Here is a 17,927-nt window from a genome sequence, read left to right as displayed (position 1 = left end):
ACGGGATCCAAGCTTTATGCAACTATGGCAATAGCAGTAATCCCAGTTGACGGGCACTTACACTACAAACGGGGGCCTCAGCTGTGGGGCGGCTGAAACTCTGTCTTCCCTATGGGCCCCACAGTCCCCAAATCTCCTTTGGAGTTTCTAGCCAATTAGATGGGTATGGGATTGTGAGGGCTCACTTCAGAAGCCTCTGCGGCCGCCGCAGCTTGCCACAATCTCTGGGGATGTCCGACATCAGCGCACGCATTCCACAATAGATAAGACACCACTGCACAGGATTTCAGGGGCGACTGTAATTTTAGCTGAGAGGCAATTGTCCATAGCAGATCTTTTCACAGATAAAAGTTGTCCAGCATTCTTAGCTGTTTCCATTGGGTCATAAATACTATGCCCTCATTACTGAGAAGACATAACTGTTGCCATAGATGAATAAAAGAAGATGGTGTGGGTGTGCTAAAATCTTGCACCTTAAAGCATTCTCAACAATTGGGTGGATCGCGAATGGTGTTAAACTTGAATCATGGGGAAATATGTCCCAGTGACAAGGTTCAATCAAGCATTAAAGAATACTACCAATAATAAAGGACTGACCTAATAGCTGAGTGCAAGAGTGGAATTTAAAGAAACAATAAAGGTGTGTTTCAAGAACTGTAAAGGTACAGTTCAAGGTAATGGAATGAAGGACTGCAGAGTTTTGTGATTTAGTGTCTACGTGCTTCCTAGGTACAGGATGATGTAAGGGAATGTGAACAGCAATCTATGTTCTGTATCTTTTGTACTGAGCCAGTGTTCCAAGCAAGTCCGTTGGTTTATCACTAGGCTGTGAGGGAGGCTGCTCTCTGGTTTGCATGAAGTCCCTGTACTTGAATAAACCTACTTCAACTTACCTCTGACTCATTTATTATTATTTATTTCTGAGTTTGTATAGCGCCTGGTTACACTGTCAGTGTGTCCCCGCGCTGTCAGAAGAACTAGTTGCTCAGTCAGTAAGACAAAGGCGGGGCTATTCTTTAGGAAAGAGGAATGTTTTAAGTTTCCTATAGGTTACAAAAATTGGAGACAAGTTGGCCAGTCTTTTCCTGCAAACCCTGAGGCAGCAAGAGACACTTTGAGTCTATGCAGTGATTCCTTGCGTTTGTGGTGTTTTTGCGAAAGTTTTTGCCTTTTCACGCTAAGTTGGTAACGTAACGGCATGGAGATACGATGCCAAGGCGGACCAAGTGAGCCCCAACAGTGAACAGCTGTAAGGTGCGCATGCCAGTACAGTGCATGCGCACTCTCACGATCGGTGCAGGCCCAGTTACAGCAGTAGGTCAGCGTGACCCTTCCCTCTACGTAGCCTTTACGTTGGACGTCCGCCATATTGCTTTGGGAAGTCTTCACGTTCATCTCACTGTGCACTCAGTAATGTGCACACATCTTACAGTGAGTTATTATTGTTCCAATTCCTACGTTCCAGCGATACACACGCTAATCTCAAGGAGTGTCTTGGCAACTCTACACGCTCATCTCACGGTGCACTCAGCAACATGCATGTTCTTCTAGCAAGTTATTATTATTACAATTCCTATGTTTCAGCAACAAACAAGCTAATTTCAAGGTATGTCTGGTGCAATCAGCGACGTATAGGCTTCGTCCTGCAAATTACCACCTTTCCTCACTTCACCTTTTCAGCGAAACACATGCTAATTTCAAGGTGTGTCATTAAAACTATATAATTCCCATTCAACATATGGATTGCTGATATGCACACTCCTACCTGAAGGTGTTCTACATTGACAAGTAGTGATTAACACGCTCATCTTGTGACTTTGCTCCTTTCAGTGCTTGTATTTCAATGTATTTTTACTTCAAGAAATGAGCTCAAAATTGCCATGCAATCTCAAACGCTATAATTACACCTCCCTTACTTTTAATGCAGTCTGATCCTCTGGATGTAGAATGGGAGGGCTGGATTGAGATGTTTAAGACATAGATAGAGGCTCTAGATGGACCAAAATGTAGTGCTGTGCAAAAGAAAGATTTATTATAGAATACCCTAGGCAAAGAGGGTCAACACATTTTTAAATATCTTCCTAACTGTACGCAAGCCAATAGAGATGCCATTGCAAATGTGTATGTTGAAGCAAAGAAAAGGTTGGAGAACAGATTTGCTAAGAAAGTTTATTCATGAATAGGTTCAAATGTTACACTTCTCCCCAGAAATAGAAACCATAGATTAATTTGTGGCTAGGTTGAAAGAGCTATTGGTAAAATGCATGTTCGGTGCGATGTCTGATGAGTTGATACGGGATCAGTTAAACGTTCATTGTAGAAGTAAGAAAATCCAAGAGCATCTGTGGGCAGCCAAAAATCCATTGTTGAGAGATGCCATAGACATGGCCAAAGTTATTGAACAATACCAGTAGTGTATGAAAGATATGGAAAGGAAGGAAATGTTGATTGGGGATGTATTGAATGTTACAAGAGAAGCATTAGAAGTTGGTGCTGTGTCTAAACCTTTTACCACCTTTTCAAGACCAAAGCATCCAACAGAGTATGTTACAGGTGCGGTAGCACCTATCACACAGCAGGCTACAAAAAATGTCAAGCTTTAAATAAGGACTGGAGGAAAGGTAGTAGAAGAGGTTACTTTGCTAATGTATGCTGGCAAACTGCTAAATTCAAGGTGGCTGCAGTTGATGAAGACTAAGGTGGCAGTTAGGATTGCATACTCTGCATTGAGAGCGTAGGTACTAAGTTGGTTAGACCTCATGCGCACTTTGTTATTAATGGTAAAGAGGTCGAATTAATGGTTGCTTGTGGGTCAATGTACACCATAATTTCTAAGAGCATGTTTTATAGGAATTGGAAGGGTATGAATTATTGTCCAGGGACATCCAACCATGTGGATACCAAGTTGAAACCATAAACTTAATGGGCTTTATGGATGCAGTTATACAATTTGAAAACAGAGTGACCAGGGGTGAGGTATGTTGCGAAAGATGGACCACCATTCTTAGACTGGATGCATCAATACAATTTGCATATCATAATTAATTCCAGCGCTGGTCAACAAGTAATGGTGGTTGATGACATATCTGTGGTGACGAGGCCTTGCTGGTCACGCGCTGTGCTGAGGCTAGGCCTCTGACGTGGTACGCAGCCAACCACAAACACTCACACAGAGTCAGGGTGTATGGTGTGAGCCAAAAGACCCTGAGCGGTCTTGCGTTTGTTTATTTCAACCTTCGGACAAGCCTGCCCTCCGGGTGTGTGCGTGTGTGTGCTACAAAGTATAGTGCGGGCCTAGTGGCACGATCTCTACATCCCTCCAAACTTTTAGATGCTAGGCCCTTTTAGTATTGAACATTCAGGCCTAGTGCACATGGCACGCAAAGTCTCTTAGTCTTTGGCTGGGGGCAGGATTCGGCCGAAGACCATACCTCTGGCTTCGGGAGATGTTCTCTCCGCCTGTTGTCCCAGCGTCTCCTGCTGATGATGAGAGGTTTGCACTCGGGTTTATCGGTTCGTCACCAGCTGGTGACCGTCCTTCTGAACTTGGTGGCGCCATTGACTGGCTGCTTCGTGGGGTGCTAGGACTTGGTGCCACTTCTTCAATCCCCCTCTCTTCACCGGTCGGTGTTGGGCTGACCCCACCTTTTTGAACCAGGGCATGTTTCGGGTGTCGACTCAAGACCGGTGCATGGCGGACACCATGGTACCTTGCACGTTGACGACTTCCCGCACTTCCGGCTCATATAGAGTGTGATACTTCTATCCGAGTATCGGTCCTTCACAATGACTTGGTCTCCTACTTGAACGTCCATCGGTTGCGCATGGCACGCTTGCCTTGCCTTGTCATTGGTACCTTTCCTTCTTGCCTGTGCGGCATCCTGATCTAGCTCGGTTGGACTCCAGGACAGGTCAGCAGGAATGCTATCCTGAGGAACTCTCCTGAACAGAAGGTGCGTCTGACGGTATGCACTCATGTGGCGTCTGACGGTATGCGTTCAAGAACTGCTGAAGGCAGTGTTCGACATCATTTCCCTGTCCGACGCCAATCCTGAGAGCCCTGTTCAGAGGCTGCATGAACCGCTCCACTTCTCCTTTTGCCTGCGGCCACTGTGGCGTGATTTTCTAATGTCGAATGGCGCAGGATACCAGATACTCCTGGAATTCTCTCTCTTGGAAAGGTGGACCGTTATCTGACTTGATTTCTTTCGGAAACCCCATCATAACGAAGACACGATGGAGCGCAGCCTGGACATGGGGAAAAGCTGTTGACGACACCAAATCCACCACAGGGAATTTGGAGTGGGAGTCAATGAGGACCAGGGTGCTCCGTCCATCAGGGAATGACCCAAAGTCGATGCTCACCCGGGTCCAGGGCTCCAGACATGGTGCTTTCATGATCACCGGATACGGTGCCGGGTCACTTCCCGTGATGTTGCAGGAGTGGCATGCGCTAATGACCTCCTCAATCATTGTGTTCATTAACCCAGACTTTGCTTCGTAGCCGAGCTTTGGTTTTAGCCATCCCTTGGTGCCCTTGATGCGTCAGATGGACCACTCTCTCTTGAAGGCTCCTTGGGATCACCAAGGTGGTGCTACGCAGAACAACTCCATGCTGAGCTCGCTTTGGGCACCCCACATCTGTTGATGGCACCGTTTTTCCTCCTCTGTCAGGTAGACTGACCCCATCAAGGAAGTGACACCAGTTCCTATTCAACAACGTCGCTTTGACTTTGGCAAGGCATTCGTCAGACTCTGTGGCTCTTCCGATGTCTGCCAGCGTGAGAGCGTATGGGCACGCCTTTTGAGAGACCATCCGAACAAATTCTTCAAAGTTGTCCTAGTCTGACAGGTGTCCAGATGGAGCAGGCATGCCAGGATGACGTGACAAGAAGTCCGCCACGCCCATTTGATAGCCAGGGCTACGCGCTCAATCTGCGCATATCGCAGCTCTGTGCCGGTCAATGCCCTGCTGATGTACGCAGTCGGGACCCACTCCTTCGCTTCCGTCTCTTGCATGAGGAAAGCACTTAGCCCCACAGTGCTGGCATCCACCACAACTTCTGTGCGTCGATTTTAATGAAAATATGACATCACCTTATCGTCAATGAGGGCCTCCTTCACAGCATGGAACGCCATGTCCCTTGCGGTCCAGGCCCATGGCTGACCAGACTTGGTGAGATTGCGAAGAGGCTCAGAGCCACTGCCCACCACAGCAGAGCACAGCCCGGCGGTGGCGCAAGTGACCTCACGTGACTCACACACACACTCACTGAGTGCTGTGAGACTAGAGACTGAGTCACGGCGACAACGATTCACACCACATTGTTGTCTGTCTCTGCATTACTCTGCACTGCCACTGTAGCAGTGAGTGATTGAGTGAGCCTGCAGACTGTCCAATGACGGTCCGGCGCCGGCGGTACCTCTCCTGGACCTCGACCTCAGGTGAGTCTGGGTTACTTGCGGGCGGTTATATTAACTTAAAACTGCCCACAGGCAGCCTTCTCCCACCCTCAACTGCCACCTGCCAGCCTGTTACCCGTCCCTGAAATGGAGGCTGCTGTGCTGTCACTGTGTCATTACTTAACTCTGCCTGGGTGGATGTGTGGAGTGGGGGGTTGGAGGTGACCCCCAGTACCGGCGAATCCCAGGGATTCCCAGGTGCTTCTGTTATCCCTGAAATGGAGGTTGTCTATCATGATGATTCGCCTGTAGTTCGCTGGAGTTCCTTAATGACGGAGCTTTAATATTGGATGTAATACAGTACCTCTCCAAAATTCAGGTATATCCTTTAAGAGAAGGCAATGATTGTATAATGAAGTTTTGCCCATATGTTAGGTCTTCCTTGATGGCTGTGGGCAAACAGGACCAGGGGCAGCATCTTGTTTCTATTGCTTAATGACCTTACAGACTTAGTTCTCATTAAAAGTCATAACAGGCTCCTTATTCATGATTTCCTCGTGGCCCGGATTGTTTGCTCCTAGTCTGTCATTACCATACAATGTTTTAACATGATTGATCCAATCTTTCTCAGTAATATTTGTGTTATTTGCTTATTTGCTGCCTATTGCGATGTTCACAGAGCACCCAATTTTTTGTGTTATTTGAGGTACAATAAATGCATATAACAGTAAATCAAATTAATCTAATTTTAGAGCTAGGGCCAATCCATGTTCCCCACCTAAATCATCTGATTGGATTGATAGTGCCTTGCGGATTGTTGACTTTCTTCTTTTCTGTGTCACAAGATCAGTCTGTACATGAAGACTTTCATGGTGTAAACCCACAACTCAAAATTAGCAGCTTTGTGCACAAGGAACCCAATGCTAGGTAAGCATTGCTAAAGTCAATATGTATGGCTTTCAGCTGCCAATCTTTTGGCTTTGACAATGCTTAGTTTTTTAGAATGTGTTTTCAAAAAATTATTCCGAGAAGGCTGCCAATGCATGTGCATTTTTGTGTATGAACAGGCAGCCATCTTGTAATTATTTTCACAAAAAAACATTCTAAAAAATATGATCCGACCCTGTGGAGTGTCACTGTCAGTGCAGGGTCAAAGTCAAACCCCAGGAAGATGGGATCAGAAAAGCCTTGGGGGAGGGACAAGCATTGGGTTTTGATGTGGTGAGGAGGTCTAGTACATCAGATTATTTGAAAAGTATTTATTAAGAGTGTGTGTTTTTAAACATGAAGTAAAAAACATTCCTGTCCCTGCCCTGATTACCACGATTACTAGTGAACTAAAAAGCACCACAGGAGTTGTGTACTCCATAAGTGCCCCAGATTGTTATTATAGATAGAGCAACAGTATAGGGTATTAAACAAGAGTTTTTGTAAAGCTTGAATCATGAACCCATACTTGAAAATGCTCTATGTGAGCCTATGATAAGCAAAAAGGAGACTCAGCGAAATATGGCATTTACACAAGATCACACAATTTGGTCAAGCCGGGATCGGTTCCAGTATTTCCAGGTACACCCTGTGGAATTCAACCTCTAGATGGGTACATCTTTCTGACACCAAATGTTACTCTTTTGACTGTAATTCTTGTAGGATGAGATTAGGGTGTCGGTGATATAAAGAATCCACATTTTATTTAGGGCAGTTTTAAATAGCAGAAAGGAAAGTGGCAACAAGGAGAAGCATGGTACTACATCTGTTATGCTGAATTGGTTGGAAAGTGTGTTTTTTAAATATTTTATGGGGCTAAGACATCTTCAGAGGTGCCCAGTAATCAGTGAATAATAATTGCTGCGAAGTCTGGAGGTTAAAGTATTTGTTAGAGAGATGTCTGCTTTGTGTAGTCCTAGATCTGAATCAAAGTAGTGTAGAAGTTTAATATGTCTACTGCAAAACACTACACATAATGCAATTTGCAGATGACAAATTTTTTTATGTTGCTACTTTAGTAGGCTACTGCTTTGAACTGCTTTGAACACACACAGTTCATTTTGTTCCTTGCAGTTCATAATTAGTAACAACTTTCACTATTGCACATTGAGCTATGTGTGACTGCTACATCTTTTAACCTTCAGTCATGCAACACATTTTGTATGTTGATTTATACAGTTGCATGATTTACTGTCAATGTGTCTGTTATGTAAAGCACTGTGATACCCTGAAGTGTGCTATAAAAGAAATAAAATAGTGCTATTTAAATTGTGTGTAAATACTGGGACCGACCAACACATCTGACATTCTAGCATTACATGCACTTACATGAAGGGACTGAAAAAAGTCAAGCATGCCTCTCAAGTACCTGTGAAGAGATGAGCTGTGTTCTTTTTCTTCCCCTCCGTTGAGTTTACATTTAAGTGTGAAGTTGCAGGTCACTTGTTCTAAAGTAGGCCTGAAGGTCCCTTACCTTGCGCCTACAACTGCTGCTTAAACGCCTTTTGTCACGCGCTATCGCGCTTTCATCTTAAAACCTGTTTGATATTTTATTTTACTTGAGTTATTTACCCCTGTTTTTACCTGCACTTTACTGCCCACTTACCTGCACAGTAATTGTATTGCACCGCGTTTTGCGGGCCCTTGTCCCGGTTGCTAATAGCGGCAGCCATCTTAGGTGAGTAGGACGCCTGTCGGCGCCACTTTGCTGGACGGTCTAGACGTCACAAAGACGCTAGACCTCTACATAAGGGGGATAAACTAGGCGCTCGGCCACTTTACTGACCACTCAATAGACTGCCACGACGGAAGATCGCTCACAGCGCGCTGCGCCTACAACTGCTGCTCAAATGGCGTTTGTCACGCGCTATTATCTTAAAACCTGTTTGATATTTTATTTAACTTGAGTTATTTACCCCTGTTTTTACCTGCACTTTACTGCCCACTTACCTGTACAGTAATTGTATTGCACCGCGTTTTGCGGGCCCTTGTCCCGGTTGCTAATAGCGGCGGCCATCTTAGGTGAGTAGGACGCCTGACGGCGCAACTTTACTGGACGGTCTAGACGTCACAAGGACGCTAGACCTCTACATAAGGGGGATAAACTAGGCGCTCGGCCACTTTACTGACCACTCAATAGACTGCCATGACGGAAGATCGCTCATAGCGCGCTGCACCTACAACTGCTGCTTAAACGCCGTTTGCCACCCGCTATCGCGCTTTTATCTTAAAACCTGTTTGATATTTTATTTAACTTGAGTTATTTACTCCTGTTTTTACCTGCACTTTACTGCCCACTTACCTGCACAGTAATTGTATTGCACCGCGTTCTGCGGGCCCTTGTCCCGGTTGCTAATAGCGGCGGCCATCTTAGGTGAGTAGGACGCCTGACGGCGCCACTTTGCTGGACGGTCTAGACGTCACAAGGAAGCTAGACCTCTACATAAGGGGGTCACGCAAACGCGCAGCGGTTACGCGCAGCGGGACCACCGTATTTCCGCCGGAGTTACGCCAGAGTTCAGCCCGTCTGCGCCTGAACGGGCCCAGGGGCCATGACTCCTACCCCTAGTTCCTGTGGTAACCACTCTTATACTGGTGGTGTTTTATATTCCCTACGTTCCTGTATATATACCAACTGTACCTCCTGTTCTCTTCCGGCCCATAATTTTGAATGTGATGGTTGTAGTTTCCGTACTGGCAGAATGTCCAACTGTAAGGCATTGCGCCGGACTTGCACTCGTGGCAGACGGAGGAGATCTAGAATTCATCTTCACTCCTCTACACTCCTGTTCTGGAGTATTAATTGCAGGTCCCTCCCGAAACATAAACATCATATCCACGATTTCCTTATCGAAGAGCAGCCCGACGCGCTGTTTCTTACTCAAACTTGGCTCCAGGATAGCTCAGGTCCCGATATCGCCATTGCTGTTCCTAACAACTATGAAATAGAGAGACTGGACAGAGACTCTGGGAAAGGAGGGGGTATTGCCATAATCTTCAAGTCTACCTACACCTGTAAGCTTGAAGCCTTTCCCCTACCAGGAAGCAAAACCGCTCTTTTCAAATTAGTAATCAACCCTCAATTTACTTTATCAGGCCTCTTGGTCTATCGCCCCCCTGGCAATGCTCTCACCTGGATTTCATCTTTTGCCGAGACTATAGCTCCTCTTCTTCTTAGGGCAGCAAATTTCTCCATTCTTGGCGATCTTAATTTGCATCTAGAAGATCCATTATGTACCACCAGTAAGCGTTTTATATCTGATCTGGAGGCTCTTAACCTTCCGCCACTTAACTCTGGATCCACTCACTCTGCTGGACACCAACTGGACCCCATTTTTCTAATCTTCCCTTTGACTGTTCTCAGAGTGCTCGCCCACTGGAGTGGTCCGACCATTTCACAGTCCACTTCTCTTTACCTTACACCAAGAACTTAGTAAACGGTGGTCGCGATAAGGGTGAATCTATACATCGGTGGGGTAAACTTGATATTACTAAGTTGAACCAGCACCTTATGGACACCCGCCCTGAGGACAATGAGGCTTCAGTCTTGGAACTGAATACCGCTGTCTTGCACTGGCTTACCAATGCAGTAACCACTCTCATTCCGCTCACCTCGAAACAACGTAGGTCCACCGTCTTCCTGCACCTTGGTTTTCCGCTGACCTGAAGGCCTTACGAACCAAATGTTAGGCCCTAGAAAGGAAATGGAGGCACTCCTTTGGTCTCTCAGAAGACTGCTTATAAAGAAGCTCCAAAGGAATACCACTTGCAATGTAAAACTGCGAGAGCTGCTTTCACTGTGAGTACAGTGACGCAAGCTCAGAATTTCCCCGCACCCTTTTTTCTGTTGTCAAAAAACTGACAGGAGCGGACACTATCCCGACACCCCCAGCTTTAGAGGAAGCCCAGTGCAACGCTATCGCACATTTTTTCATTGCCAAGGTTGAGCGCATATACGACTCTATGAGCGCTCCCCCGACTGCAAATGAACATCAATCGGGACAGCTGGCAGGGATCGAACAGCCACTTCCTACTGCGAAGTTCACTAACTGGCAATTGTTCGATGATACTTCGTTTTTCTCCTGCCTAAGCAGCGTAAGATCTGGCTCACCTCGTGATCCTGTACCTGCGAAAATTCTTAAACAACTGGATCTGGAACCTCGGCGGGTTCTCATGAAACTCCTAAACGCATCATTAACAGAATCTCGTGTGCTACAGGATTGGAAGCACGCAATGGTTGTTTCTCTCCTAAAAAAGGCTGGAGCCGATATGTCTAATCTCGCCAATTTCAGACCTATATCCTTGTTGCCTGTTCTCTAAAAAGTGCTGGAAAGGCATGTTAACATTCAGCTAAACTCTTCCCAGTCTGGCTTTCGTACGCATTATTCCACAGAGACCGCTCTACTTGGGGTGACGGAGAGCTTGCGACACGGTATCGACCACGGGGAAACATCTGCACTCATCCTTTTGGATTTGAGCGCGGCGTTCGATACCGTGTCCCATTCCATCCTCCTGAATTCTCTTCGGTCCCTGGGAGTGGACGGTCCGGCACTGTCCTGGATTGCCTCCTTTTTAAGTGAGCGCACTTTCCAACCTTTTCCTCTAAAGCCACATCTGCCACTTGTCCATCGGCGTACGGCGTTCCGCAGGGGTCCATACTCAGCCCTTTGTTGTTCAACATCTATGTGAGACCCCTGGCTACCATCGCGGAGGACGCTGGGCTGACTATTTTTTCATATGCCGTTGACACCCAAATTGTTTTCTCCCTTTCCAGCAGTGAGTGCAACAGTGTATCGATCTTGAAAACTGGATTGTCATGTATAGCTGAGTGGATGCAGAGGCATCTTTTCAAACTAAACGGTGACAAAACCGAGATCCTCATCTTAGGGAAGAATAAAGATCTGTGGTGCCCCCAACACTGGCCCAGTGACATGGGACCTCTTCTCCATCCAACTTCTGTGGTTCGCAGCCTCGGTTTTCTCCTAGACGACAAACTCTCCATGAGACAGCAGGCCACTAAGGTGGCCGCCATCTGCTTTGCCACCTTGCGATGGCTCCAGAAAATTCTATGGATGCTGCCTCATGCCACCAGGAGAACTGTCGTCCAGGCGTTAGTAACATCTCGCTTGGACTACGGTAATGTCCGCTATCTCGGTGCCGATGCTGCTACCATCAACAAACTTCAGGTTGTTAAAAATTTGTCGGCCAGACTTCTTTGTAATATCCCGAGGAGACTATCTGCATCACAGGCCCTCCGCGATCTACACTGGCTGAGGATCCCCAGTCGTATTAAATTCAAAGCCCTGTGCTATCTCTTTAAAATCAAGCAGGGTTCGGCCCAAAAATACTTACAGAGTCTGCTCCAATCCTATAAGCCTAGTCGCACACTAAGATCCTCTCACAACTGCGATTTTGTGATCCCAAGATTCAAGCTTGTTAGGAAGGGGGGCCGGGCCTTCTCCCATCTTAGCCCCAAATACTGGAACACGCTACCCATTACTTTAAAATCAGAAACCAACCTTTTCGGCTTTAGAAAAAAATTGAAAACCATACTGTTCCAATGATCTGCCTGCCGCTTTAGCTGATTCATGGTGCTGTTGAGAGGTTTGTTTTCTTCTTCAGTCTATCCCTTGTGCCAGGAAACCCACTGCGGGTAGCTGTTGTGCATTATAAATTTAAATATAAATAAAATATCTATAAATGAAAAACTGGGACTGGACAAAACATGGGTCCCTCCAGCAAATACATTATCCTCCTTAGTTTTCTTACCACAGGCAAATGCACAAGGAAAAAAGAATTCTGAATCCTTAATGAGATGTTTTTATTTCAAGTTTAATGTGCATTTTTAATCAATACATCATGCTTAAAGCACCGTCATATCAGATGCATGTAATTCTAAAGGGGTAATGCTGAATAGACTAACTTACCAGATCTGTCAGGTGCATGTCCCCTGCGTGCTAAGTATTGAAATGTTGTACTAAAGGAATGTGGTTTGGGCAACAAATGGTGTAGGATTCATTTTGTGTCCTGTATTGGTTCAATAAAAAGTGTATAACAATCCACTAGATAGGGCTATTGATTACAGTAGGTTAATGATGTAGAAAATGTTAACTTTGCATGTTTGGAGTTACATTTTATTGGGATTACAGTACCTGTAGTGTAAAATGCAAAGAGGAAAGCTTGTCTGCTCATCACAAGCTTTAGTCCGACATGGAAAGTTAAGTATGAGGGGTATTCCATTAGGATGTATTCATTTTTGCTGCGATCACTAAGCTGCCCTTGTTTATTATAAATAGATTGAAAGCTAGAGCATACCTCTTAACACTCCAAGGATAAAAGGCTCACCACCCTTTGGCCCACCATCCATTTCAAAATATTACAAATCCCACTCTGACTCAATCAGACTCATTTGTCAACCCTTCATAAAATTACTTGCCCAAGTTCAGTCAACAAGACTGTCTCCTTTTGATTTTACTGGTATTTGTGGTGACGGTCTAGTGTTTCTAACTAGAGCCGGAACCGGATCTGGGGCACAGGAACCGGAAGGCGGCCATTTTGTGTGGCACGGCCGGCTCGATAGACGGCACATAACTCCGGAGCTCCGGGAATAAAGAAAGCTAAATACATATCGGCTCGTGTCTTATGTGTGTCGGATGGTTCTTATAATGGCGACGAGGAGGGACACGAACCAGTGCTAGGCACAACGAAAAAAAACGGAGAAGACGAAACTTAGGACACCCACACACGCAGTGAATCAAGCGCCATCCACCGTGACAGGACGGGAGCATGCCCACAACGATAGGCAGATGGCGCAGGGCCGAGGACAGAGACACGACTGCCCAGCTGCGGAACCGTAGAGCCAGAGCGGGTATAGAAGGTCCCGCGTGCCACGCAGCAACCACGAGGCAACCCCTCATCACGCTGCAAGGAACAGAGGCACAACCTCACTCACGCTTGAACACTGCCACGGCACGCTGGCGGATCAGCAGGGACGGGGTGAGGGGCCAAGCACCGAGGACAAAAACAGACTGCGAGCGCACCCAGCCACAGGAGGGGCGACAGGAGGAGCAGCTATCAAGGAGAACACTGAAGAGGACGGGGACGAAAGACAGGAAGCCCGCCCAGCCGTGCAATAGCTTCACAAGCAGGCCCTAGAGACAATGGAAGGATGGCGACACCGTCCACCTCCCTCACCCAAATGGTGCCATTCCTCCCGAAAAAAGGCGAACCCACGATGCCCTGGGAAGATTGGAAGCGTTACTTTCTAAATTATTTGGAGGCGCTGGAAGAAGAAGGTGAGGTGGCGTACTCAAGCCCGAGAAGGAGGAAGATATTGTTACACAACCTAGGCCCAGAGGGGCTCAGAGTGTTTGACACCATCGTTAAGGCCCCAAGGGACGGGACCGACACCGATGTGTTTAGACACACCATCGAGGATCTAGATGCGCACTACAGGCCTGTAGTGTGCGTAGCCATCAACAGGCACAATTTCTTCCAGAGGAAACAAGAGAGCGGGAAAACAGTCGATGAGTATGTGGCAGCAACAGAAATTAGCACTGACGTGTAAATTCGGTACCCTCCACGATGAACTGATAAGGGACCAAATCATAATCCACACATCCAGCACACACGTGCAGGAAAAACTATGGGTCAATGGTGATGCTCCCCTGAAGGAGGTTTGGGCTTTAGTGAAGAAGGCGGAGATGTCCAAAAGGTGCGCCCAAGCAGCCCGGAAAGAAGCTGGAGGTACACAGACAGTCTGTAGAGTCATGACGCACAACAAGAGCGACAGAACCAGGCAGAGAGAGCCACCAAGGAGCCAAGAAATCAGGAGTACAACCTCAGGGGGTGCAGCCCAGAACACAGGAAAGGTGGGACGATCGAGCTGTTATAGATGTGGAAGCACGTCACACATGGGAAACGACAAAGTGTGCCCAGCATTTAGGGCAAAGTGTGCGTACTGTGGAGTTTTCGGCCATTATGAAAAGGTGTGCCGCCGGAAACCCAAAGGAGCCGCGGTCAGATACATAGACCAAGAAAACCTAGAAGAAGAAGACACACAGGCGGAGGAAGATGATTTGGAGGAAGTCCTCTACATCGATGCCCAGGTCCTGGACGTAGGGTAGTAGAGAGTCGGACAAACCAAGGCTCAACATGTACATAGGTGGAGTACCGATTGAAATATTAGCGGACTCGGGAGCCCCCATCACCATAATACAGAGGCAAGTGTGGGAAGAAAAGTTTGTGACCAAAATAAAGGAAGAACTACGTCCCATGGATGTAAGGCCTGTCACGTACACGGGGCAGAGGATACCCATGCTGGGCTACTGCCCGCTGCTCTTTGAGTTCAGAGTCCGTCAAGCAAATTGCAAATTGTACATTGCGGAAAGGGGACCGTCGGTGCTCAGCTGGAAGGACCAAGGGGCATTAGGAATCCAATTGAACCCAGGAGGCATCGAAAAAGTGCTACTGATGAAAATGGAGGAAGGACGTGAGGACGATGCCTGGCACCGAGAATACCCCAAGGTGTTCAACGGACGGATAGGAGAGTTGACCAAGTACAAACACCTCATACAGCTGAAAGATGGAGCTAAACCGGTCATCCACAAGGTAAGGAACATTCCTTTCCGGTGCAGAGAGGCAGTGCAAGCGGAACTTGACAGACTGGAGAAAAGCGGGGTGATACAGGCCATAGAGAGCGCAGAATGGCTCTCACCTTTGGTGGTAGCTCAAAAGCCAAATGGAAAGGTGAGGCTGTGCGTCGACCTCAGGGAACTTAACAAAAACATTTTGATCGACAAATTTCCTTTTCCCCGCATAAATGAGATGCTGGCCAAGACTAAAGGCATCAAATGGTTCTCAACGGTGGACCTGTCATCAGCCTACCACCAGGTAAAACTCCACCCTTCCTGCAGTCACCTGACGTCATTCATAACACCTTTTGGGTGCTACAAATTTATGAGGATGCCACTTGGGTTGGCTTCGGCAGCCGCTGTATTCCAAAAACTGATGCACAGACTCTTTAGAAAGGTGGAAGGAGTCCAGTTCTTCCAGGACGACATTCTGGTCATGGGTGCAGCCAAACAAGAGCATAATGAGAAACTACACACGGTACTACGCACACTGCAAGAGAATGGGCTCACTGCAGAGTGGACCAAGTGTAAATTTGGTGTACCGTCCGTGACCTACCTCAGTCATGAAGTTAGCAAAAAGGGAATAGAGCCGAAGAAAGCAAACATGAAGGCGATAGTGGACGCACCAGCCCCAGGGAAGAAGGAAGACGTCAGGTCATTCCTGGGGATGGCCGAATACTATAGCAAATTCATTCCCAACTTTGCCACCAAGACGCACTGCTTGCGCCAGTTACTAAAGGAAAGAAATGGCTTCAAGTGGGACAAGGAAGAGCAGGAAGAGTTCGAGACATTGAAGCAAGAAAGGAGTGAAGCAATTTCACTGAAACGGTTTGACCCGGAGGCTGAGTCCATACTCACCACCGATGCTAGTGACCGGGGCCTGGGAGCAGTATTAATGCAGAAGTCAGATAAAGGAGAGACATCAACGGTCAGCTTCGCATCAAGATCCCTGGCACCCAACGAAGAAAGATTCAGTGTCATCGAAAAGGAGATGTTAGCCGTGGTGTGGGCGATGGAGCGCTTCAGGCAATACTTGTGGGGTGCCAAGTTCCTAGTCCGTACAGACCATAAGCCCCTGATAAGGTCCTAACATCAAATGGTCATGCTTTGCTACCCCAAGAATTGCCAAGATGACACTGAGATTGCTAGACTTTGTGTACGAAGTGGAGCGCATACCGGGGCCACAGAACAAGGTAGCAGACTTCCTAAGTAGAGCGGCGGCTAGGGAGAGAGCAAACAAACAAGAGACACCGAGGTGGGAAGGCTACATGGTGGCGACGGTCCAGGACATGGAGAAGGTGATCAATGCACAACAATGGGAAGAGGCCTACAAACTCGATGAAGATCTGGAAGTGATAAAAGGATATGTCGTACACGGGTGGCCGGAGAAGAGGCACCTGAAGGAGACCTTGAGGAGATACTGGGAAGTAAGGGATGAACTGTCACTGGGGGAAAAACCCCTGTTCATTCTAAGAGTGACAAAGTCATCCCCCCCAGGGGATCAGTGATCACTTGATGGCATTGTTGCATGAAGGACACTAGGGGATCACCAAGACCAAAGCCTAAGCTCAACAAGCGTATTGGTGGCCAGCAATCGACGACAAGTGGAACGGTACGTAAGACTATGTGATTCATGCTCCAAGGCGGACAAATCCCAGTCAATGCTGAGACCGCCGTTAGGGAAGTTCCCAGTGCCGGGAGGACCTTGGGAGATGGTGTCCGTCGACATCATTGGACCCATCCTGAACATGGAAGGCATACAGAAGTACGCCATAGTTCTAATCGACAGGTACTCCAAATGGCCAGAGGTGGAAGTGAAGGAAGCTGTTGATACCGAAACCGTGGTAACGTTCCTGAACGCCACATTCATCAAAGAAGGTATTCCCAAAATCATCACATGCGGCAATGGGCCACAATTTACCTCAGCGAAATGAGAGGCTTTCACATCCAGGAATGGGATTGAGGTCAAGCACACCCCCATATACCACCCCGCTGGGAACGGACAGGTGGAAAGTTTCAACAGGGTAATAATGGGCACAATCCAAGCAGCTATAAATGATGGACAGGATTGGGAGAAGGAGTTGCCCAAGATGCTGTGGGCCTACCGTATCACACCAGGCTGCACAGGATACAGCCCCTTTAAGGTGTTAAGGGGGAGAGAGCCATTTAAAAAAGACAATGTTGCATGGAGGAAAATGGTTGTACAGAGCAAATGGTCCCCAGCTATAGTAAGAAGGAATCTGGAGAAAGCGCAGGATACGTACACCGAACATTTCAACAAGAGAAGAAGTACACAAGATGTGACACTAGAGAAAGGGGACTGGGTAAGAGTGAAGGTAGCGACCATGAGAAGGAAGGGAGAAAGCAAGTTCACACCGCCCCTACAGGTACTAGAGCCGTATGCCAGATCGGCATTGCTCAGCGATGGCAAGGTGTGGTCGCAGGACAGAATGGTAAGGTGCAGTAAAATCCTGAAGTGGGGAGCGGAGACAGAAGAAGAGGAGGAGTATGTAGAAGGGAGCAGAGAGGAATGTCAAGGAAGGAGACAAGAGCAAGTGGAAGAAGGCACGCAGCAAGTGGTAGAGAGAGACATTACACAGGACGGGAGTATCACAGAGGAAGAGAGGCCGGGAGGTATAAAAGAAGGAACTGTGACACAAGGCACGTTGCCGGTATCGGAGATGCTAGGAGGTGAAAGAGAAAATGGAGTGGTGAGAACAAGAGCAGGAAGAATCGTAAGAACCCCAATGAGATTTAAGGACTTTGATATGGACACAAAGTAAGAGTGTTTAAATTGTTTTATATTGTTGATTGCATGAAGGGGGGAGATATGTGGTGACGGTCTAGTGTTTCTAACTAGAGCCGGAATAGGATCTGGGGCACAGGAACCGGAAGGCGGCCATT

This window comes from Lissotriton vulgaris, chromosome 3_1 (genome assembly GCF_964263255.1).
Source record: "Lissotriton vulgaris chromosome 3_1, aLisVul1.2, whole genome shotgun sequence".
Taxonomy (NCBI): domain Eukaryota; kingdom Metazoa; phylum Chordata; class Amphibia; order Caudata; family Salamandridae; genus Lissotriton; species Lissotriton vulgaris.
The sequence above is the reverse complement of the archived record's forward strand: the minus strand, read 5'-3'. Positions refer to the sequence as shown.